The following is a 24,888-nucleotide window of genomic DNA, read 5'->3' on the forward strand; positions in this document are numbered from 1 at the left end:
AGCACTTAGATGCTCTCTGCTGTTTTTTGATTTGCCTTTTAAGCAAGAGATGCTGGTTTCTGCATAAGTAGGCACCTTGCCTAAAATATTGCAGATCCCATGAATTGCTGTCTTTAATGGCAGCAACCTCCAGAGCTCTCAGTCTTGGACATCACTGGACACAGACAGCAGATGACATAGGGTGGGAATTTTCCATGTAATTACTGCAGGTATATCAAGATCAGGCCACCCTGGTCCTCGCTTGTGCAAAAAGAGCTTTCCATTGTATATGAACTTCAGCTGGCTTGGAATCACTACCAGACTGCACCAGGAAAAGCTGCTTGACTTAGAGGTAACATTTGATGTATCCTTTCCCATCCATTGAAGGTCAGCACCATGACAAAACACAACAGAAAACATATTCTTGAACAATAGAAACCAAGTACTCAGTATTTTTCTAAAAGCTCTTTAGGCCAGTTCCTCAATGCAAATCTTTCTTTCAAATGCAGGACTCGGTACAATATGCTATATGAAACCATACCTACTGCTCAGAGTCTAAATTCTAAATTTAGATTCTCCTCAGAACTGAAACTACACCAGAGAAAAAAGCATTTAACAATGGTCTTTATTTAATTTGACATATCCCTCTTCAAATACTTCCCTTGCAAAATCCTTTTGTGCTCTTTTAAGTAGGACAATTTCTTTTCTTCATGTAATTCAAGCGTGGCATAAAGTGAGAGCTACCCATTTAGAAATACACACATGCACAAGTAGAAAGATAAGAGAAAACAAGTCTCAAACAACCAAACTGCTTATTGTTGCAAGTGGAGAGTAAGAGGGAAGAGGGAAGAAGAGGGAGGAAAGTAAAAATACTAGAAAGAAAAAAGAAAGGGAAAGGGAAAGGTTGCACAGCGTTTTGCTGATTCTTCTTAAGATGCATGTAATATTTACCACATTGTCAATATTTTGACACTGTCAGTTCAAGTGGTGACATTTGATTTGGTTTTGGGGGATTATTTTTGTAGATCTGTTCTCTTGCATGCATGTCTTCTGTTAGCATTTCTTCTGTGTTTAGTTTCATTTTTGTAGAAATATACAAATGGGAGCAGGATTCACTGCTACTTCTACCCAAAATAATAGCCTCAAGTTTGGACATGAGACCTCACTTCTCTGCTATGCACTGTAGTGATGCTGGCAACAGATAATAGAGGAATCAAAACCAGCTTCTTAGAATCAAGCAAATGTGCTTAATAACAGAAGGGAACCTAAATCCATAAAAGAATTCATACCCTGAAATGGCTCTAAGCGGAATATTTTTTAAAACATTTTCAAGATGCATTACTAGATTTTTTAATTCCTCATCTGTGCCTATAACACATTTGTTTGATTTAGTGCCTAAAATAAACTTTTACTACTTTTTATTCCTGCTAGCACTAAAACAATTAGCACAGCAAAGGGAAAGTGTATGAAACTCCTCACCAGCCCATCCACCAACACATCTCTGAAGTGCACTCCCAACTGAGTAGCCCAGTTTGGCCCTTGGCTTCATAACTGCAGTTCTGTGGGTAAATGTCTCCTACTTACAGGAGAGGGGATGCAGTTTTGGTCTGTGTTAGGAGAAAGAGACCACAGATGGATTTTCCAAAACTCTGGCAGGTTGGGATTGGGATATTGTGATGTGGGTGGATGTCAAGTGGGTGTTTAAACAAGAGATGAAAACAAGAGATGACAGACACCACATAAGTCCTGAGCAAGATACTCAAAAGGCAGATCATTAGGTGATGGTGCACATGGAAGGTGAGACCAAGGAATCAAAAAATGAGGAAGAGATCAGTTAATAGAGAAGCAAAGAGACACAGGATTGCTCTGATGGAAAGAGGGAGGAGTACCAATAGAAAAGTTATAAGAGCAGCCCAAACAGGCTGGAGAAATTAGGAAGACCATGGTCAAAATCAGATTTCAACAAGAGAATGGCTACTGGCAGCAGGCACAAGGGTGTGCAGTAGGGCTGGACAAGAACCTGATTAGAAAGAAGGACAACTGACCAGCTGTCCTTCATGGCACTGCCACAGTCACATTAGAGGCGATCAGGGATGGCTGCCAGGTGAAAATGCAGAAATTAATGAAGTTACAGGAGCCCTTCAGTGGGCAAAGAGCAAAGGCAGAACTCAAGACGTAGGATGAGCTTGTGGGCCTGTACTATGAACAAGGTTCAGGGATGTGTGAGCCCCCAAAAAGGGGTTCACAGTGTGAGGACTACTCTCAGGAATGAAATCCCTTTGGAGAACTCTTAGGATTGCAATTGCATGACTGATGAAAGCTTTAAACATGAAACAAAAGGGAGAGGGTTGGGATATTCAGTCTCCATGCCTGATTCTAACGCAAGGCAAAAAAAGGAAAATCAGATAAATGAGATTGTTGTAATGGGTAATAGGACACGGAAGGGGAGAGGAATAGGCAGCAAGAGAATACGGGAATAATATTGAAGAGAAGAATAAATGTTTGTGTGATACATTTAATGAAATTTGCTATTTAAAACTGGATTAAAACAGAAAAAATCAAGAGAAATGCTGTGCATTAAGACCAGATACATATAGGAATGAGAATCTCTGGTGCAGAACAAAAGAAAAGGATATTACAAGAACAATAGAAACACGTTGGAATAGTAATCTTGCCTCAAACACAGGCATTGAAAGATATGCATTATTTAAAAAAGAAGAAAAGGTAAAAGGCACTGAGGTAGCAATGCTTATTAACTGATGAAGTAGACTGAAAAGAAATAAGAATTTATTGCTTCAGTAAAACCCAGAAACAGGCTGAGTCAAAAATCACTTTTGGAAAGCCTGAAAAAGACAATCTGTGGGAATTAAAATCGTGTCTGCCACTCCCCTTAATGACTGATTTTTTTTTTTTTTTTTATGGCTGGAGATCAGCATCTTGCTCCCAGAAACTAAGGAAATACATAATTAGAAGAATTTCAATTTCACCCTGCAGTAAGAAATGCTTCCAAATACAGTAGGACAAACGATCCTTGCATGGAAGGGACACATTTCTACAGCAAGTAGTCCCTGGCTCTAGAGCAGCATCACATCAGCTACAGTTTTGATAAGCACCAAAACACTTCAGGCTAGCTGTTGTAGCAGAGAAGTTTGGTCTAAATGACCATGAGTTGATTCAATCTTAAATAAGCTGAAGGACAAAAAACCGGCCTAGACCCATGATCTATGATTTTGAATATAAAATGTCCATGAAGATGGAAAGTAAAATCTTAAGACCTCTAGAATCTGAAAGTAGCAAGGATTTGACCTCAAAGGTACAAAAGATTCCAATGAATTTGCAACCCTATCCCATCCTTGCTATATACAACAAGGGGGAAAAATCATTGTGGAGAAGGACAAATACTCCCTCACAAAAAGGGATGAGAAAAGACACCAAAAGAAAGAGATCATCAGCAAAGAAAAACGTTTTTAATGTCCAAAATGCAAGACAGAAGTACAGATGTGTAAGACTCTCTGTGGGACATCCTGCCCAAGAAACACACAGTACATATGCATCAAAATAAATTAATGCATGGACAAACAAAGACAAATATTGCTGTTGAGGTGTTTTTCACTGGCCCTCTATTCCAGCAATCCCAGTGTAGCTCAATTTTACCAAGATCTACTCAGCAAAAAGCAGAATATCCCCTTCCAAGACAGACTGCAGCTGGCTTATGCTGGAAAGGTCTGTGCAGTCTATGAGCCTGCCCTGTCCCATGTCACTGCAAAGGAGTTCAGCACATCTGTTTCACTTTGTATGGCCTTGCCTGTGAGGAAGTCCTTACTTCCACATCTCCAATCTGGGCATTTACTTATCCAGATGTCAACAGCACCACAAACCATCTGACCATACCAAGGTAATTTTGACTATAGGATCTGCATAAGCTTTTATATATTTTCCATAGTGATTCTTAGATGGTCTTGGAGAGAGTAGACTTGGAAGAAGTGGGTGAGGAGCAAAACACAAGTAAATAAAGGTGAATAAATGTACATATTGATTATCTCAGTAAAGGCATGTAGTGATAGGACAAAGGGTAATGGCTTTAAGCTGAAAGAGGGTAGGTTTAGATTAGATATTAGAGAGAAATTCTTTACTGTGAGGGTAGTAAGGCACTGGATTAGGTTGCCCAGAGAATCTGTGGCTGTCTCATTCCTGGAAATGTTCAAGGCTGGGCTGGATGGGACTTCAAGCAACCTATTCTTAATGGGAGGTATCCCTTCCCACAGCAGGGAGGTTGAAACAAGATGATCTACAATGTCCCTTCCAACCCAAACAATTCTATGGTGCTTAGGAAGAGTAAGAACTTGAAGCTGCCCTTTGCAGAACAATTATCACGCACACAGGAAGAGACAGCACAAATTTCCCAGAACACAATCCCAGCACTGTTATCTGAGTGCAGACAGGAGAAATGACACACACTGAGGGTGACCATTAGCCCCTGTAGTGTTTGGGGCAGGGGTGGTGTTTATACTGTGTTGTGCAGTGACTAAAGTAAGGAGGCATAGAGCTTTGACTCAGATTTCTGAATGCAGCTGGAATAAGTACGGAATTTTTTTTTTAAAGCACAGATTTGGGCCTACTTTTCACACCAAGCACAACAATGTGTAAGAGTAGCTGACTCTATCACTGTGGAATGCAGGGTGCATTCAGACTTCCTCCTGGGAATACAGAATCCATGGCCAAGTGTAAGGATCAAAATATACCTGGCTGTAGCAAGGGCAAATGCCATCTAAGAACTGCTTCTGTCACCATGGCATGCCTGGTCTGTCTGGGAAGGATCTAGGATGAGCTGTAAAGCCTGAGTCAGTTTTCCATGCTAAACTCTCTGGGGCTGGGGTTGGTGAAGGCACTAAAGAGCAACAGGCTCACTTAATGTAGTGGGCAGGAATTTTTCAGGCAGTATCCCAGAGCTGAGAGTAGCCCTGTGATCCCACTGAAAAGCAAATTATGTGGGCAGAAGTGATCTGATCTACTCATGCAATGCATGGTAATCCTTTGCAATCCTTTACCAGTCCTTTGATATCTCCACTGCTACCTCCCAGTGTCACTGGGGTTTTCCCAATCCATTTCTTCCTCCTACCACTGGTACACCTGTGCTGGAAATGTCTGTCCATTGTGTCACTAAAACATGCTATGGAATGTGACAAACATTCCCAATAACATCTGCCTAGAGAACCCAGAATTTCTTTTTTGGGGCTACAGAAACTTTTAAAAACATTGGATGTCACAGAGGGCATACACTTCCCCCAGTGTGAAAATAATGTGTGTGGCTCTGCTCCTTCAGGCGACTTCTTCGTGCATCAGGTAAGTGATGAATTACCCTGTCAGTCAGAGCTCTTCCTTTCAGGGAGATAAAGAGCATGTGCCTGAATAGAAGTTACTTGTTTTTAGCTGCCACACAGCCTCATGGATGGATGTGACAGGTTGCTTCTGTGGCACACAGTTCTGGGAGATGACCCTTAGATTTGGTGAGGGATTCTGTGAAGTGCTGCAATACAGTGACCAGAGCTAAAGTTCAGGCTTCTGAACATCACCCAATCTAACCAGAAAGATTTTAACCTTCTTGTCATCATGATAAGATAGCCATGAGCATAGTGAGCCTGGTACAACCAGGTTGGTCCATTGCCAACGAGTCTGAAATGCATTTACAGCATGTGGGTGCCTATGCCAAAGAGTTTGGAGCAAAAAGAAAAGCTGCAAAAGTCCTAGTTTATTTTTTACTGTACTGTCTAATAGATGCTCTGTCAAGTTATACATTTCTTGCTGTGACAAATTATTCCTCTTCTCCTGACAGGACCTCCAGCTGAGTCCGCTGTGCTCAATTAGGAGAAAATGCATATTTTAATCCACCCCATGGTGTAGTAACATTTCACTCTGTGGCCTTGGCAAAGGCATCGCTTAACTATTTCTGCAGTGGTTTCACATGCAGCACATTATTATAATGTCAGCAGCATTTCCGTCTGTTCTACTTTCCCTGGCAGTACTCCCCCAGGCACTGAGATGTGGACAATTAAAGACCGCTTCATCATTTTGGAACCACTGATTTCCTTGCCCTGATACAGTTCATCTCTACACATCAGCTGCTCCTACTGTCACAGCCATCTTTGCTTTTCCAGGCCAACTTGGTAAGCTATTGTGATCACCCTCCACTGACAGCCTGGAAAAAGGTGATCCCATACCCTTTCCAAAACAATGCATCAGGTCTGTGTCCTCCTTGGTAGTCATTACCAGCTCCAGATCTCCTCTGATCTCTAGCAACGAATGGAGATCCCCTCATAAACCCCGTAATCATAGAGTGCCCATATTATATGGAAAAATGCACCCTCTTTCCAAGAAATCATCAGGACTTTTTTGAAATATCTTCCAGTTTTGTAGTCACACTTGAAAACTACCCAGGCATGACTCAGAAGTCATGGAGAGTTGATGAGATGGGAATCCACATGACATTACTTTTATGGCGCAATATGGCTCTCTTCACTGTTTGCAGGGAAAACAAACAATTAAGGGTTATTTGTGGGGAAAAAACAGTCCAGGGAGAGGAATAAGCTGCACAGGAAAAAAAAAAAAAAAAAAAAAAAAAAAAAAAAAAAAAAAAAAAAGTGGAAGGAACAGTCTTTACAAGAAACCAGCATCTCTGTGGAACTATTTGGTCATGCTGGTAGATTCAGGATGAGGCCTGCCCAGATGGATGGCACTGCTCTGTTTTGCCTGCTTCCAGGCTAGTTTTGGCCCATTGAAACCCTTCTAGAGAAGTCTTTAATTTGAAATTCTGATTTTTAGCCTTCTAATGTTTTTTAGAGGATCTTCTCACTTGCTGTTTTCTTACCTGCAACCAGAGGTTTCATCATTAAAAAATCTTGTTTGCCCAGAACAAACTCAGAGTCCCTGATGTATTCAGTAGCCTGAAAATCCCATTAATTATTTGAAACCTCAGTTAGCTGAATTAATTCAATGTCTTTGACTCAACTTGGATAACAAAGGTTTGACTGCATTTCTCTTTCTTTTATGTGAAGTGTGCTCTCTGGTACTACTTACCCTATTAAAAATATATCTTGCCTTTTAATCAGCACAAGCAAAACAAAGATAAGCCTGCTGAAAAGGGCTTTGAAAAGCAGTTAAAGTAGCAGAGGAATTATGTGCAAGTCTGTAGAGTATATTTATGGTTATAAAACATCATATAAAAATTTAATTGGTACCTATGAAAGACACCAGCAGCTGTGTTGAGAGGGTTCTCCACAGAACAGCTCAGCAAGGCAGCAGTAGAACAAATGTTAATATTTTATACTTCTTAGTATGCTGGAAGCCTGTCCAGGAGCTCAATGGCTTAATGGCCAAACCAACTTGGTCCTTAACTTCTCTGATGTGGCTAGCCGAAGCTGGCCAGGGAAAGAGATCAGTCCGATCAAACACCTCTGGTTAAAGTTTCAAGGCTTTGTGTAAGGACAGGTAGCCAAAGCAAGGAAACCAAGTCAGTTTGGGACTGAGATAGCTGTACTAAAAACCTCTCACATTCATCACAACACACCTGCAAGTCAGCAGAGCCATCCCAGAGCTGTACCTCTGGTGGCTCTGGCACATGGTGGGCAGTCTAGTCTGTTATAACTAGCTGGGTGATCCCACAACTCCTGAGGAATATCTATTGGCAATTAGAGGCCTCTGGGGCATGCCAGCTCCCTCATTAGCAGCAAGTCTGGTAGCTACTTCAGATACAAAACCAGAGATCTGTGCACAACACCCTGGACTTTCAGTAACAGCACCTAATTTCTGTGAGTGAGCACTGAGGTCTCACTTCTGGTGACTTGAGCTGCTCATGCAGCACCACTGGTTATTTTGACACTGTGCATCCTTGTCACTTTCTGTGGTGGGTGTGCTGCACAGACTCTGCTACTGGAGAGCCAGCTCAGCCATTAACTCCTTTGAGATAGTTGCTATTGCATTTTATTGTAGCTCTGTGCTGGATCCAAAACAGTGCCTTAGCAATGAAAATCTCCCCATGAGATATGGCAACATCTCATTAGCAAAATTACTTTTTTCCAAGAGTGGTTTTTGTGTAACATAAACCCCTTCATTTACAAAGAGAGTATTTCAGCAAACATCTCTTCTTCCTATTTTAATGTAATTCGCAAGAACATGTATTTTTTTCTTGTACCCATATGGAGAGGAGCAAGATCCTTCAGGAGCTGTCTGATGAGGTACATTTTTCCAGCAATGGTAAGTGCATACACAAATGTAATCTTGGTGTGACTTTTGTTTAGTTGTACCCCTATTGCTTAGCTTCTTTCTCTTACTCAGCTACATTAATCCTAGCCCTGTTGTTGCAGGATCTTATTGTATTGTCATGTTACATGTCTCACTCTGCAGAAAAGAGCAGAAAAGTCCTGCAAATAGGATTTATTTGGAGCGAGTACAACCTGCCTGGCTGCCCAGTACAGCCAGCCCAGACCAAGTTCAGTCAGAGGCACTGGTCATCCCTCCAGCAACTTCAGATCTTCTTTACACCCCAGCCCTTCTTTATACCCTATTGGGAGATAATCAACACTTGATGTGATTTATGTGATTTTGCTTTTTCTCTCTCTTGTTGTTTTTTGGGGGGGGGGGGGGTGTTTGTTGGCTTTTTTTGTGTGTGTGTATGTTTTAGTTTGGTTGGTTGGCTGGTTGGTTGGTTGGTTTTGTTTTGGGTTTTTTTGCAATTAAGGAACCAGGAACAAGGAGAGACGTTGAGGAATGGCCACAGGAAATTTAGTTAGGGAAGCAATGACATATTGATGAAAAAAACCTTCCAGACAAATAACTTTAGAGCTGAGAATTAAACAACATTGAGTTGTTTTCACAAGCACAAAACAAGCAAGTTTGAGAGTTTGTCACCAGGCCTTGAAAGAAGAATGCGGGAATGAGATTGATAAGGCAGGAGAAACGGGACAGGCAGCATTTACCCAATCCACATTGTCGAAATAGGATGGGGGAGTTAACAGAGACTGTAGCTCCTGCACAACTCACAGAAATGGAGAGTAGGACAAGGATCAGCTGGAACAAATACTGGCTGTGCAGCCCCTGTCCATCTGGTCAGGCCAGAGCACCGGCAGAAGACTGATGAGCATCTGGGTGATTGGATGTGCTAGCAATGCTAGAGGCATGGGAATACTCCTCTCTGTCAAAAGTGACCATACAGAGATCCCTGTAACTCTGTGAGGCTTAGGACATAGATGTTCACCTCTTTTTCCCAGGCTAGATTTTCTTGCCCTATTTTCACCAAGTTAAACTTGTATAAATTTAACTTCCCATCCCACTGGGAGTGGGAGAAGCATTCAAATGCAAAAGTGAGACTTATTTGTACTTTCTTGGTGATAGATTTCTCAGTCTAGAAGACAGAAGAATGAGTAAAAACTCAGGTCAAAGCCTTGATGTGGCAAAGGAAATGTTTTCCAGCTGCAGCTAGGAGCTGCCAGCCTGCAACCAACAAGCACTGAAGGAGCACTATGGCCACCCAGACATGGGAGAGAATTTCTTCTGCACTTGTCTTAGGCACAGAAGCACACTGGCAGCCAGTCATTCAGTCATTCTGTCAGTGCTTCTATCACAGTTTTGGGACATGGATGACAGTGCAAATCACATTAAAAACTGACAGATAATGAAACAAGCTGTGAGGTCAAAAAGGGCACATTTGCCCAGCCAGTGCCAGAGTTTAAGGTGAAATCCAGCACTCCTAATGCCAGCTCAGGGCCTTGTCAGAGCATGTTTTCTCAAGCTCTCCCACCCAACCCTGAATGCGACAGCAGCACATTTGCATGCCACGTCCACTGCAGTGAGCCTCACCTTCAGGAAAAGGGTACCAGCTAATTATGAGCCAGCTCTCTGATGATCTGCTCATTTACAATTCCTCCCAAGCATGGGTTTGGGATCGTGTAATACGAGGCATAGTGCCGGCCACTCCAGTAAGACAAATCAAGAGAGATGTGCAAATGAAGAGAAGAGCATTTGTCCTTGAGGGAGGACGTTTAGCATACCTAGAAACACAACCATTTTTAAAATTAATTAATCCCCTTAAGGAATTGTGAGTGATGGATTAGAGACCTTAACTGGGGAAGCAGTCTGTGACACGGTGTGTGTTTGAAGAGGCACTGAAAAAGGATGTGAGTTTGCAGTCTCACGTGCTTAAGCAAAACCATCAGCCTCAGAGTGGAACATATTTATTGGCTGGGGAAGGAGAGGCTCAGGGGGACCCTTGGAGCTACGTGCAAGCACAGGAGTATCTGTGGCACCTACTGCTGTCCAGCCAGTCAGCTGTGAGAGCAGCAGTGTGAAAAGAGGAGGGGGAAAGCTTAAAACATCACCAGGGAGGAATACAGCATGCAATGACATTTTAAAAACATATTCTTGGCTCTGAGAATGGTCTAGATAAGCAAGGTAGCAGATGATATGTAGATTTCTTATTTAAATGGAAAAGAACAGCAGGACATTGCTTCAGATGTGCTTCCTTACCAAATCTGCCTGCTAGTTTTTGAGTCTGAGTCATCTCTATCTTAGTATGCAATGTATTCCACCAAGTAATGAGATTTCTTTGAGTTTCCACTGTATTAGATTTCTCTGCACATCAAATATTTAATAAGAATTAGCATCCAGCCATCCTCCCTCCTCCCCTCCACAATAATATTAACTTCTACTGAGACACCAACATTTTGCTATTCACAGTGCTACTTTGAAGGGTAACTTAAAAAACCCTGTATTTTTCCAAGGGATTTGATTTGACCCTTTCCAAACACACAGTAATTAAGAAAAAGAATGACCAGCAGAAAAAGGTATGGCAAACTGAAGGTGTGCAAAGAGACTTCTCATTAGTCTTTATGTCAGTTACAGTATCTGAGGAACAATTTCATAGCAATACCATATTTATTTGATGTGGCACAGATATCTGGGCTCACTGTTACGAAAGGCATTTGCTCTTAATGCTTAAAGTACCTCTTTAACAAAATGGCACTCCATAAAAATTTAGTGTGTTCCTGCTGTAATTAAAAAGCCCTAGTCATTTTTGCATTTATGATATAAACTATAATAGCTGTAAAATCCCGCAATTAATTCGCGCCAACATTTCATACTTGAGAAATTCTCATTACAAATTTCATTACTTATTCACTTATCTGTAATTTGTCCTATATAACCTAAAGAATATTAACAAATTTAGAGTCACTTTTGCTCTATTAAAAGCTAAATAGAAAAGCCTTTCACCTAGCAAGCCAATTGTGATAACATTCTCAAGCCTGCTCCAAAATGGTGGTCAAGCTACACAAAAAGAAATGTTCCTTATGAAGCACAAGCCATAAATGACAGGCTAAAGCCCTTTGTGATGAATCCCGAGCTGTTCCACTGCACCCTCATCAGTTTAAAAGCACTACAAAGTGTGAGTGCCTTACAGTGTGCCTGTGAAGATGACCCACAGCTAAGGGCAGGACTGGCAATGAAGCAGCAAGAAAATGATGTCTTCAGACAAGAGGGACTATGCAGCATCCAAATTACGGCGATTTCTGTTCCCTCTTCAGTTTGCTTCCTGCTGGTCACAGTGATAATTTGTACTCTGGATGTCAGCAGGACTTAGGGGATTGTAAAATCTTGAGGAGCTCTGATACAAAGTCCCAGTTTCCCTACAAATAAATAAGTGATGGTGCTACCAGAACAAGGCAAAAGAAAGGATCAGCAGGAGAGAGCTGTACACATGGGACAACAGCATGGGGAGAGAAACTTCTGCTGCTCTGTAGTTTCTCCCACCTGCTGAATTCATACAGTGTGGCAGCAAAACCACCCAACTGCTCTTGAAATTTTGACCATATCTTCTTCGTGGCTTTTTCTTCTCTGTCATCCCATGTGGGACCAGAACTCCAACCCAACAGATGCCAGAACTCCACTGAAAGCAACTGAAGTAAAGAAAATCATGTCTGAGACTGCTGACAATCCCTTCCTCCGTCCAAGTCCAGTCCAGCTTTCCCCAGTTTCAAAATAGCATTTCCAAATATGCCTTTCATGAACTGTCACCCTCTCTGTTTATTTTGACTAATTTTTACCCAAAAGAGGATGCTTTACTCCTTTCCTAGTTTTTAACTAGTTACAAGACAGTACCGCTCACCTCACTCACTGTACTTAGGGATATTCCTGCCAAGTCTTGTGCATGATGTAAAATGCAATGACAATAGAAGCCAGGAAGGAGCAGAGAGAAAAAGTTGAAACTCAGATTGGTCACCTGGCAAAGAAGAAATAAAGATATTTTCTTCCTCAGGACGCAAAGTCTAGAAGTACAACTCCACCAAAAAAAATATCCCATTGAGCAATTTGCAATATGGTTACAGTAGCTAAAGCTTCAGGCATGTCCTGTTTTCTGATATGCTAAGAAGAAATAATTTATCATCTCCTAAAGAATAGGTAGGGTGAAACAACAGAAAATGAACTCAGATACCATCAACCTCATTTAACTGAGAACACTTAGAAAAGTACAAATACTAAGATTTGATACCAATGGGAAAAATGAACTTGCACCGACTTTGTGTCTTGACTTTGCAAACATTATGGAATCCACTTTAATCCATTATGGAAATTAGAGAGATGATATAGAAAACCAGGCCTAAAAACAAGTAGCTTCACTTCCCGGCAACAGAACAAAGCCTAGACATACTGGATCAGGACAGTGTCACTCTGTTTCCAAAAAATTAATTTCACAATGAACGGAGACTCAAATATGAGTACACACGTCTGTACTATATAAAGACATGCATATATCCTCTCCATCCCAACAATATATAAAACTATATTGGCATTTTACTAGCTTTTATATAACATTCATTTTATTTCAATCTGTAATTAACTTCCACAAAATTTAGCTGTTAGACAGGAAATTACTATTCTAGCATAAATAATCTTGCTTCTGAAAATGGCAGCTTTAACACAATCAACAACACAATCCATATATGAAAGAAAATGGCATACTTATTAGCTTTGTGTGCTCCATATTTCATAGAATACTGTGGTGTAAATTGAAATTTTATATGATTTAATAAACTTATATGATATTCAAGTACCCACATAACTCTAACAAACCGTACTCCTCTCTTAATCAGGGCTCTCTCTTACATGCGAGGCTCTCTTTCATTATCAAAGGCTTAGCTCAGCTTGTGACAAACCAGACACTATTAAAGTACCTTCAGAAAAGTACATTAACAGCACCACAATCCTTCAAATATCCTCCCTTAATTCTGGAAGACAGTTGCTGTAAAGGGGAATATAAGACCTACCTTTCTTCCACCATGAATCAACTCTGCAAGCAAGTTATCCAGCATAATTTCCATTGGGCTGTATAGCAGAACAGTGGCAAAAACCAAATAGACACACTTACAGGCATGTGTGGGGATTTGCATTAAGATGACAGATACTAAAATGGAATAACAGAAAAATCTGGAAAGGAGAAAGGTTTGCTTGGCCTCAAATCACTGGTTAGTTCAACAGATTATACACAAAATTTAAAGTTTCTTTGGTGCATTAGAGGCAATATACGATGCCAGATGTTATCTTTCAAAAACTTCCTGGCCCATCTAGACAAATGGTCCTCTGTAAAAAGAGGAATGATGCACAGGGCTTCTGGTTGGAACTAATTGTGTTCTCCTTAAAACCTGTGTAATGCATTGTGTGTACTGGGTACACACACACCACTGCAGCTGCCTTAAGAACAAAGACCATCAGTACTCTGACACGGCTATTTTTTATATGCTGGGTGCCATCACTTTTCTCACCAGGATTATGACACCCTTGACATTCTTCCCTGTAGAATTAAAGGGTGCCTGGTAATTAGGGTCCATGTTTAGCCAGGTTATCTGCAAAAAAAGTATCAATGAAGGAATGATTCAGGCAGGCCACCACATTCCCTATAAGCCACCCTCAAGCATTTGCAAACAAGTTGAGTGGAAGAAAGATGTTCCAGTTGCTTCCTTTGCTGCACAAAATGTCAGCAGAGCTATAAACAGGGGCTTTCAGAGGCAAAGGAATTGTCACTGGTTTTTTTCTCTGCTTGTAAGTTTTAAACATGACCTTCCACCCTAGGCTTTTAATGTATTTTTTCACTCCAGAGTACAGACCATTGCCCCTAAATTCATGCCTGAAATACATTTTCTGTGTTTGCAATACTTTTAGAAATTATGTTTATGGAATATCCTTGGAAGAGAATGAACTCTTTATTCATAATACATAAGCTTTACATTTTTAATAACAGAATTAGACCTTCACTGATTTTATAACTATACTATTAGCCAACACACTCTGGTTTCAAATTAATTTGAAATAACTCACACAATGACTTTCTGCAGTCAGGATTGGAGAAGCATGGACTTTGAAGTAGGCAGAGTCTGTTAAATTAAGCAGTAATTGCAGCTCCTGCTAATGAAAGCACGGAACATTTTCCCTATTCCTTTGCACATAGCCCGGATTTCTTCTGCGACAACAGAATGGATGAGCTGCTGATCACCTTTCACTAAAATCTGATTTCAGAAGTGACACAAAGGTCTCTGAATAAACTGCCTTTCTCAGTATATTTTCCCTGCTTATTGTATCATGCAAATAGGTATCCTGCATAATGATAACGTAAATGAACACCAGCACAAATTCCATGCCACCTTCTCATTAAAGAGCCACGATCAACATTTTCCAACCTCAGTAGGATCACATCCCACTGTGCTAAGGGATGCACAAACACACGTGACTGGAGAGAGACTCTGCAGATCTCCGTGACTCGCTGCTCCAAGGGAAGGAAAGCTTCCCTTCAGGACATGTGAGAGAGCTTTTCTGAGGGAAAATTACAATGTTTGCCAATCTCTGACATAACTGGGGCCTAGCTGTAGTGTTTAGGTGCTGCTATAATGTCATTATTTTTTAAACAAGCCATATGAATCCATACACATACTGGATTTCAAGGCCAGTAAGAAACACACATGATTGTGAAACAAAAATTATCTTTGGGAAAATAGTACTGGGATAATATCTCAGTCACTGGATCCTAATAGTGTATAGAGGGATTAATTTCAAAAGACACAGCATCTGCAAATAAAATGTTATATTTTCTAAGAGTGGAAAAAACACATCTCACCCTTCCCTGCAAAGTCTTCTACTATCTTAAATTTTCACAGGGCTTAATACTGCAGTACTGAAATCAAAAAATCCCAGCTACTTTTGTAAGTGCTACTACTGCAAACCTGTAGTGATACACCCAAAATCCAACAACATTATCCTCATATATCAGGGGAGGGAGTAGCTGGAGCTGTTTGCTCTGCTGCATACTTCAGTATCATCTGCTTTCTTTCCTGCAAATATTTCTGCAGCCAAGTCAAATAGACTGACACATGCTAAGAAAGGCAGCTAGTGCTGGGCAGTTTCTACCCAAGGAGGAGAAAATGTTCTTTACTTTTGAGGGCTGACAGGTCCCCATATGATAAACCTGTCAAAAGTGTTACCTAACGTTGTCTGCGTCGCAATCTGTCTCCCAGTAACTCTGGGTCTGAGGAGCAGTAATAGAATTAATTATACTTCATTTTGCTGTCTTTAACAGTATTGACCAAATTTAAGAACAAATGAGAAGCGCTTATCAAGCTTGAAGAAAATAATCCATCAGTGGCACAATTTAAATTCTCTGCAGTTCTCTTATTAATCAAAGTAACACTTACTATCCTATCTTCACTTCCCATTAACAGTCATTAAGCACTGTTGCTGATTGAAGCAATTTCTTTAGGGATCTCAACCTCATTTTTAAGAGAACCTTCTACAGTGGAAAACAATATCATACAGGAACAGCGACTTCAAGAGAGGAAGAAGGTTCTTCAATCATGTTCTGACCTTGACGTTTCCCTGCAGCAGAAGTTCACTAAGTACACAACCAACACGCTCTAAACTTCTGACTTCTTTCTTACAGCAGCACCAGTGCCCCTGTATTAATCAGGGAGGAAAACACCACTTCAAAAGATGGTTATAGCAAGCAGGTTAAGTGTCTTTAATTATTGTACTGGCCTGCATTGGTGATTATTATTTACAGAGTCTTTTCATGCACATGGAACCAATAAACAAACAACAACAAGAAAAATAAAAACAAACAAACAAAATACCCCCCCCCCAAAAAAAAGACAGCTTATTCTGTCATCTTACAGTCAACCCTCAGAGAAATCCAAGCTTTGATAAATCTCAAAGGTAATATATGGTACAGGAAAGATTTCAGATGTTGACTTTTTTTCCCTATTATAAACAATGTCACAGATTGATAGCTTTTGTTGGAATAAATGCAATTCTTCTCAGAGGAAACCTAGTACCTGGATGTAACACAAAGGGGCAGGGAAAACCCTGGGCTATAAGCACTGAGCTGCAGCAGCACAAATCAATATGTGTTCAGGGCTGGAGGTGCATTGTCTGAGCTCTACATTGTCCATCCTGGGCTTGTAGGTGGGACATGATCACATGGGGTACCAAAAGATTTTTAAAAGCATTTCATGATTCAGAGGGGTTCCTGTGACTCTTTGCACTCTCAAGGAGTTTGTTCTGTGAAGGGTGTTTTTATGGGTGCCTTGCAAGGTCCTAAGTTTACTGATTATATGTCTTCATCTTGTGCCATTGTCCCCCAACTCAGCACCTCCCAGAGTATTTCAGTTTCACTGCTTTAAACAGTTCTAGAAAAAATGGTACCTTTCCTAAACAGCACTGTGAGGCTGGAGAAATCAGGGCTAACCCTTATTTAAGCAGCAGCAAAAATGCCAACCTGGTGTCATAACCAGGTTATGTGCAAGGCAGATGTTCGTCACATCACAATTCATTCAATTTCAGAAAAGACGTATTTCAAAGTCTGAAAAATGCACCTCGCCATTTCCACATTTCTCTCAGAGAAGGGTTTTTATTGACTGGGCATTTTGTTACCCCTCTGGTTCTTGGCCTTTAAACACAAATTTTTCTGACTGGTATAGGACTGTGGCCAAACCAAACCTAGTATCAGTCTTGTTTGACTCAAACCTCCTCCATTCAAGAACTCATAAGATTGATCATCAATGTTCACACTGTGAACTGTTTCCAAAGTTTCCCACCCATCATACTGAGTAACTGAGTTCACTTTATCCTTCCAGGGAAGAAAAATCCATCAGTGGTGCTAAATATAGAGTCATCGCTTCTGCTTAAGAAGCACTTGACCTGAAAATTAGTGGCTGCCAGGGAATATTTTAGGGAATAATCACCAGATATCTGCATGGATCTCATTCTGTCAATGTCTCACTTGTCAAAAAACATGTTACTGGCCTGAGAGCCATTGGGTCTATCCTAGTGCAGCTATTTCATCCCCACTGCCACAGTCACTCCACTTTGGGGACAGAGAGAGAAAGAAGATAAAAGTTTAGCTGTGTGTTCTGCCTACTTTCTACATCCACTTGTGTTTACACTTTATGAAAATACAATATGACCTTGGAATTTGGTGGCCAAACTGCATACTGATTTTATCCACATATAAACAGTAGGTTGAGTATCAGGTTGGCAAAATTCAGTCTAAAATAAAGACAAGAACAAAAGACTTAACTCCTGTGCAGCTAATGACACAATTCCAGATCCCACTATATGAAATGTTAGACTAGATTTTGAGTCAATGTAGTACCTACTTCCATTAAGCACTTTAAAAGGAAAACATCTTACCAAGTGTCCCATTAGGCTGACAAATTTACAACACTATGAATAGAAAAACAGAATACAGCATCGTGTTCAGGGAGTGTACTCTGTAGTATTTCTTCATCTATATGAAGAATGTTGGATAGCCTATCACATACTTACTTTCTCACTATTTATCAGGTCCAGACATTTGTATTAAAGTAAATTAACAATCAATTGTTGAGTGAATTATGGCAACTGTAGTGGGAGTGAGTAGATGCACATGGGAACATAGTACATTTAAGCTTCCATCTCTGCATATGCCACTTACCATTAATTCTAAAGATAATTTGGGGGAAAATCTTTTGCCATTTACTCTTATACAGAGGACATCTTGGCAAAACTGTAGGGTGGGAACATTCAGCTCTTCACGTGGAGGCACAAAGCTGCGCTGGTAGAAAACCTAAGATTTCTCTTGATTTACATAGGATTGACAGGGTAAAATAATTTAAAACAAAGGAAGTATAGGAATAAAAAATACTGTAAGAAGATACGAAAGCTCTGCAGACAAAATCTTGCATTCTATTTCTCCTTCTTGAGTTTAGCCCTGGTTTTAAGTTCTGTAAACCAGACAGAGTACAAAGCCACTAATTGGAGCACAGCTATTGAAATAATTTATGCCATAGCATCCATAGCTTTCTGTCATCTTTCTAGAGCACTTGGGCTGCAGTAGCTATGTATTCTAGTAAGTTAACTCATTGCATTATATAGCCTGTTAGTCAAACGAATTGTTGGGTACAATCTGTTCCCAGTCAAGTCAGGGAAGGCTGTTTGTGCAACTACAATGTTATTTTGCAAAAAGTAAGCACATTTACTACCATAGTCATAGAGCTGTAGATATGTTTGTCTTATTAAAATGGACAGATATATGATAGCACTAGGGGAAAAAGTTAATTTTTAATCTTATGCTTTTAATTTTTAATGTGAGCACCATATTATGATAAGCGCTTCCAGCACATCTTACATAATAGAAAAATAAAATATCTCTGCACAGAACCCAGAGTCACATAATGTTGAAGGTCACTTGCCGTACAACTTTACAAAGAATCCATTGATATGATGTGAGACCGAGGCAAATAGATGTAATTAAAATATGCTAAAACCAATAATAAAAAAGACTGGCTTTTGTTTACTCTGGAAGCGAGCAGGAACCATATTACCTCTGCAAACTATTTTCACTTAGCACGATTCAGGCGGAATTATTGCCGTGACCTTTTAAAACCGTACAAGTGCGGAATCGATAGCCTTTGGGAGGCACCGCTGCGGAGGCAGAGCTGGCCGTGCTCTGGTGCTATTTCTGCATCAGGAGGCAGCTGAAACCTCATTATCCTCAATCACAGCGAGGTGAGGCAGGGCGGTGACGGGCCCTTTGCAGGTAGCGGAGGTGGGCACGTGCCCACGGGGACGCTGCTGTGTGCACGAGCACGTACCCGCTGCTCGCCCAACACCCACCAGGGCAGGCTTAGGGATGAGTTATAGGCAGTGTCACTCTCTTACAATAACAAACACTGGTCAGAAACAGCAACCTGCAAATTATGTACAGGGAGCTGGCAGGCTGCCACCATCCCACAGACCTTGCAGCCACAAACCACACCAGATCACTGAGGTCATCACAATTCCTTGGTCTCCAGCCATCCAGCATTAAAAAATAACAGTTGGCTTATCAGCAACATTGCTGAAGCCCAAGGACAGCATAAGAAACCCTATTTTATATTTCTTCCTCCCCCTCTCCCAAAGCACTAGTCCTTACAGTTCATCCTCAAAGGTCATGAATTGAGGTGGGGAGAGCCACACAAACCTCCTACTACAACAGGTGTTTGCAGCAGTCCCACTTGGAGCCATCGAGGGAATTTTGGAATATTCAGCATAAGTCAGAGCAATTTTTTTGTACAATTAATCTCTCCACCTGAAGGGAAAAAAACAAACAAACAAAAAAAAAAACAACAGAAAGAAAGAAAAAGGCTTTTTCTGAGCCAGTGACTGATTTTTCCAGAAATGCCTGTTTGCCTTTGAAACTTCACCTGCAAGGGGTAAGTCAAAATTCAGGCTTGCTCTCCAAGCTGCCAGCCAGTCTGTCTCATCAGAGCACTGGAGTGCCTGTGCCACCAGTGAGTGAGTCACTCAGGTGACCCTGTTTAGTGACAGCACTTTGAGCAGCCACCATGCCAATCCTGTGCTGCCTTTCCCATGGGTCAAGAATTGATCCCAGTAAGCAGAAGAAGCTCAAATACTCCCTGGGTTTGTGGCTCAGCCCCCAAAACCCCTAAGCAAGATCTGAGCTGCTGCTTGGTGCTATTGGAGGGAGCAGTGCAAGATTTAGGGAACTTAAGTACAGAAGTACACCCAAGACCTGCGAGCCAGCAAGGCAGGAATACCATTGTATCACTTAACACTCATAAAGAGTGCAGGTCAACAAAATTAGTTACTTTCTCTTTATTGCTCTTAAACCAGCTTTAGCTCTTTTTCCATATGGGAAAATATTTGCTGTGCTAATGTCCACTGAATTTCCGTGGTGACAGGACCTACCCCACAGAGCATCCTTCAGTGCTCTGCTTCACAGTGTGCTCCTACCTTCCACAAGGGCTGGAAAGGGATCCTTGTTGACCATGGTTTGTTTTAATGTCTCCTAAATAATAATAAATTTAGTAATGGTTAAAAACAAAAAAAAACCACCCTATTTTTATCCAAGTAATATATTTCTCAATATATTACAAAAAAATAAATTTAGCTTCTGGCAACTTAATTTGTAGATAACTCTAGTCGTTCAAAGATAGGATTTTTACATTAAACTTGGAATCCACATGACTGTTTAACATCATTAAGGGAATATTATATTGACTGCAAGTAACTGGTTTCCATGTGGTTATATCAATCTATTTCTGTAAGACTGTACACTAGTTGTTCCCCTAGAGTACTCCTTGTAATGCTGAGAAAGTGTCAGAAATAATGACTGTCTACCTATATCTGCAATAAAACGTAGAGCATGGATATTATAGTTGTAAGTATCAAAGATTTATTTCATGACTGCAGGTAATGATGAATCTTTTAGCACAACTAATGTCTAGAGGAAACCTCTCTTCTTCTCTGAGCTGTCACATGGAGACTATTTATAGGGCCCTTAGTGCTGTGGGGCTTTAGCATAAAGAGGCAATGTGTCTGAGGTGCCACCGGATGGAAATGTTAGCAAGGGCTCCCTCTCATTGAAGATCTTTTAGTAGATAGCATTAGATTCCCTCTTTGTGTGTTTACGTCCCCCCAAAGACAGGGGACAGATGTTTAACATCAGACCATTAATCCCTTAGCCCAGGTTCCTGTGACAGCGAAAACCCAACAGAATGAGCCCTTTGCCTTTGCTCAGTGTAAATGCTGCAATTTACTGCTGATTTACAGAGTAGGGTCAGGCCATTAGAAACTTGGCAATCTTCTGTACAGCTGGAAAACAATATGCATGATAAGCTAAAATTCAATACCTTCTTGCACTAATTAAATGGGTTCCCACCAGGATGAAAACACAAATTACAAACAGGGCTTTTCTGCATCCCTATGCATTTTTCCCTGCAGATGTGACCACGCTTTATTTTGGTCCCTTTCTCCTGACCACAGTGAAAGATTTAGCTCTCATCTGCAGCACTGCTTCCATTGTCTATTTTTCCCACTCCCTGTTCCTGTAATCTCGGTTTTAAACTGGCAGGTTTGCTCTTCCTTGCTGGTCAGGGCAGGCAGGTGGATGATGAAACCAGCACGGAATGCTACAAAAATCCCATCCTAATTTCATTACACAGATGGGCTTTTAGACGACAGATGCATCTTTTAAACTAGAAGCTCACCAAACATTGTCATTCCAGAAAACAAAACAACGGCAATACAACAGCATCCTTCATTGCAAGACCAGGATAATTAACCTTACTGCAGGACAGTGCCATGAATCTCTGTCATGAACTGTCATCTGGTGACATCGTGAGCATAAGTAAATATTTAAGCAAACTTGTTCTGAAGCATGGAAATAATAAAGTGACAGATCTTGTAGAGAGGTTATTTTAAAGGGGGGAAAAAATCAACCCAAAACAGAAGAGCCATTTCATACTTCTGAAATATGCCTGAAATAATTGGGATTCACGCATCTGAAATATAAACTCTGTCATTCATCAAGCCAAATAATAGTCTTTATATACTTATAAACCCCCGAATAAAAATCCAAACAGAGCATGTGTGTTCAGGTGGGACTCTGGAGCTCTCCCAACAACATTTTGCTGAATAGTGAATAATATTCAGCTCAAGTATGGTTTGCTTCCAGACTTATTCACTGAGAAACAACAGCAAGATTCTGAACAGCTGGAGGTTTAAGTAGAAAACAGAAATAGCCACAGGCTTTAACTCAGATCCAAATGGTATGAATAATAACAATAAAAAAATACCTGGTAACTATAAATCTCATCAACCAATGCAAAAGAACATTCTAAATCTATTAATATTTCCAGAGACATTATCTCTCTGCCACCCCACTGCTTTGTGACTTGTTGTATCAGCGATATTATTTGCCTTAAAGCATGAGCTAAGTGTTTTTCTTCCCCTGTGAGGAGAATCGTCCACAACCTTCACAAGCTACAGCCCACTGCTCCCCTGCAGGAGGACTGGAGCATCATTAACAATGAGAGACACTTCAGGCACAAGTTGAGGCTCCAGCGTCTCCAAACCTTTCTGTCTCCCATCAAAATTCATATCCTGTCACTATTCTAGGAGCAGAAAGGCTTCTCATTACAGCATCATTCCCCTCTTGCAAGAAACACTGATTGCTGCACTGGTGGCTTTGGAAGGCAAAGATGTAATTTAGCAAAATAATGTACCATGCTGATTAATTTAATGTAGCCCATGACTAATTATGGTAATTCATTACATCTACAATTAGGCTAAGTAATTTATTGCACTGCAGTCTCATAAAGCAGAGGATTTATATCGAGTTTTGAATGTCACCCAAAGGACATTTCTGTACCTTGTCTTTACTGAGGCGGAATAAGGCTGCCAGCTGAGATGAGCCCAAAAAAAAAAGAGGGGCGGGAAGCCCCCCACGCACCCTTCCTCTGCCACATTTGATGTTTGTACTGCGGGCAGCGTGCAGGAGCAAGCCTCTCTGGCTGCAGCCTCCTCCTCCTCCTCTTCCAATGGCACCCTTGCACAGATTATTTGGCATTGCCTTCCCATTTCTCTTAAACCACACCGCAATTTTATTCACTGTGAGACCTGGACACCTGATACACCAAATGGAAAACCTGCTGGGCTGTCCCTGAATATGATTTGGAGATGACCAAGGGGAAAAAAAAATAAAAAGGAGAAAAAAAAAACCCCACGCTCATTGTCTGGGTTTCTGTGCCGCTTTTGCAGAGTGCATTGCAGTGTATCTCAACAAAGGCTTTTGCTCGCCTTGGAGAGATGAAAGGGGGACATCTCCCTTCACTTCGGAGAGCCGCGACGCGCACACGGCATTATTGTGAAATACAACCTCGCTCGTACCCTGCAGCAGGGTTTGCTCCAGCAATGCTGCACTTCGGAGACCAATTTGTTTAGCTGATCACTGTCTCTTTGACGTGGCTGCAAATGTTACCTTTCTTTTTCAATCAAAAACACAGCAGGGTGTGCCATCTGTTTGGCACAGCCTTCCCTCTCTTCCCCGATGCCTTTTTGTGCAGATCATTTTACATGGCAATTTGCACGGATCTTTTATACCTTGATTTTGGTAAACATTTCTGCTTTCTTTTTTTAAATAACATGTCGCTCAGCTGAGTATCTTCAGTGTTAAAAAAAAAGGGGGATAAAAAAAGCAGTGTGATCACAGGCAGTAAAATAGAATAAAAAGTATTTTAAAAAAATATTTTCGGAGCAAATGGCTGCCTGTCATTACATTGATTATTTAAAATAGACATGTTTACCAAGACTGGCTAACGCATTTTACACTGCTGTGTTCCACATCATTTTCCTCCTTATATTTTACCTGGCAGGCACAGCTAATCAGAAGATTAATTTAACCATTTGAAAGACCTTTTTAAAGCAGGTTAACAAAAAAATAGCCACCGTATTAAATTGTCATTATATAACAAAAGCTAGCAGTAAAGCGGTTAACTATTTTTTCCCCAGCTCAGATGCTGCTCAGAGCAATGAAACCCCCTAAAGTAGGAACAGATGATCAGCACCACAAGCCGAAGCCACGGGGATGCTCATGGAGTTGGGAATGCTTTGCGGCATACAAATGAATTATCCTCATTCTTCTCCTGCCGGAGCATATAGGCCAGACCTCATTAGGATTCAATATCGCTCTGCTTTTCTAATGTTAATGTTCCAGTTATATAAGAAATGTGAAAAGGGGCTACGTATGGGGGAGGCGGGGGGGAGCTGATGCCACATTTATGGTCAACACGACGCTGTAATTTGAAAGGCACAGCTTCATATTTTTGAGGAAATTACTGTGGTTTCCTATCTTCTCTCTCGGTCCTAGAGCAGCATTTTGTCCTCCCTCTTATAAGTGTGTTTCAATGGTGTGCCTATCCCAGTTACAGCCAGTGCAATAAGAGATTTTATAGCTTCATTTTTGGGTGGGAGGGAAGATGCTGTGACTAAACATCAGATTGTGAAAGCTTGGAGTTCATTTTGCTGTGAAAGGAAACATTGCACTTTATGTTAATAAACAACTGTAGGAGTTTTCACCATCCAGGAATAACTCAGACATTAGTCTGCGTTCTTTTGTCTGGAGAGCAGCAAGCAGGGTAATGAAAACAAAACCCGCCGAGACATAAAAATACAATTTATACCTTTTTATCAAGCAAAGAGAAAGTTGGTTAACGTTTGAAAAGGGAGCAGTAATGTATATTTATTGACAATTTTATTGTAATAATTAGATGTTTACACAGTCTGGACATTGTGGCTAAATCACTTCCAGCATGTTTATTTGTAAGGGGCTGTTTTCAGGGCAATGCAGTATGCTCATTAAGAAGACAGACTGTATTAAGATTCAAAGAAATTATTACTTCCCAGGCTTTGCTTCGCTGGTTTGGATTTAGAATAAAATATAAAATAATTTTGAAAGAAAAAAAAAAAAAAAAAAAAAAAAAAAGAAAAATTAAAACCGCAACAGCAATACCATCCAAACACCCAGCAGACTGGAAATGATGAAGTAAAATTGAGAAT

Source organism: Zonotrichia leucophrys, chromosome 2, assembly GCF_028769735.1.
Source record: "Zonotrichia leucophrys gambelii isolate GWCS_2022_RI chromosome 2, RI_Zleu_2.0, whole genome shotgun sequence".
Lineage (NCBI taxonomy): Eukaryota > Metazoa > Chordata > Aves > Passeriformes > Passerellidae > Zonotrichia > Zonotrichia leucophrys.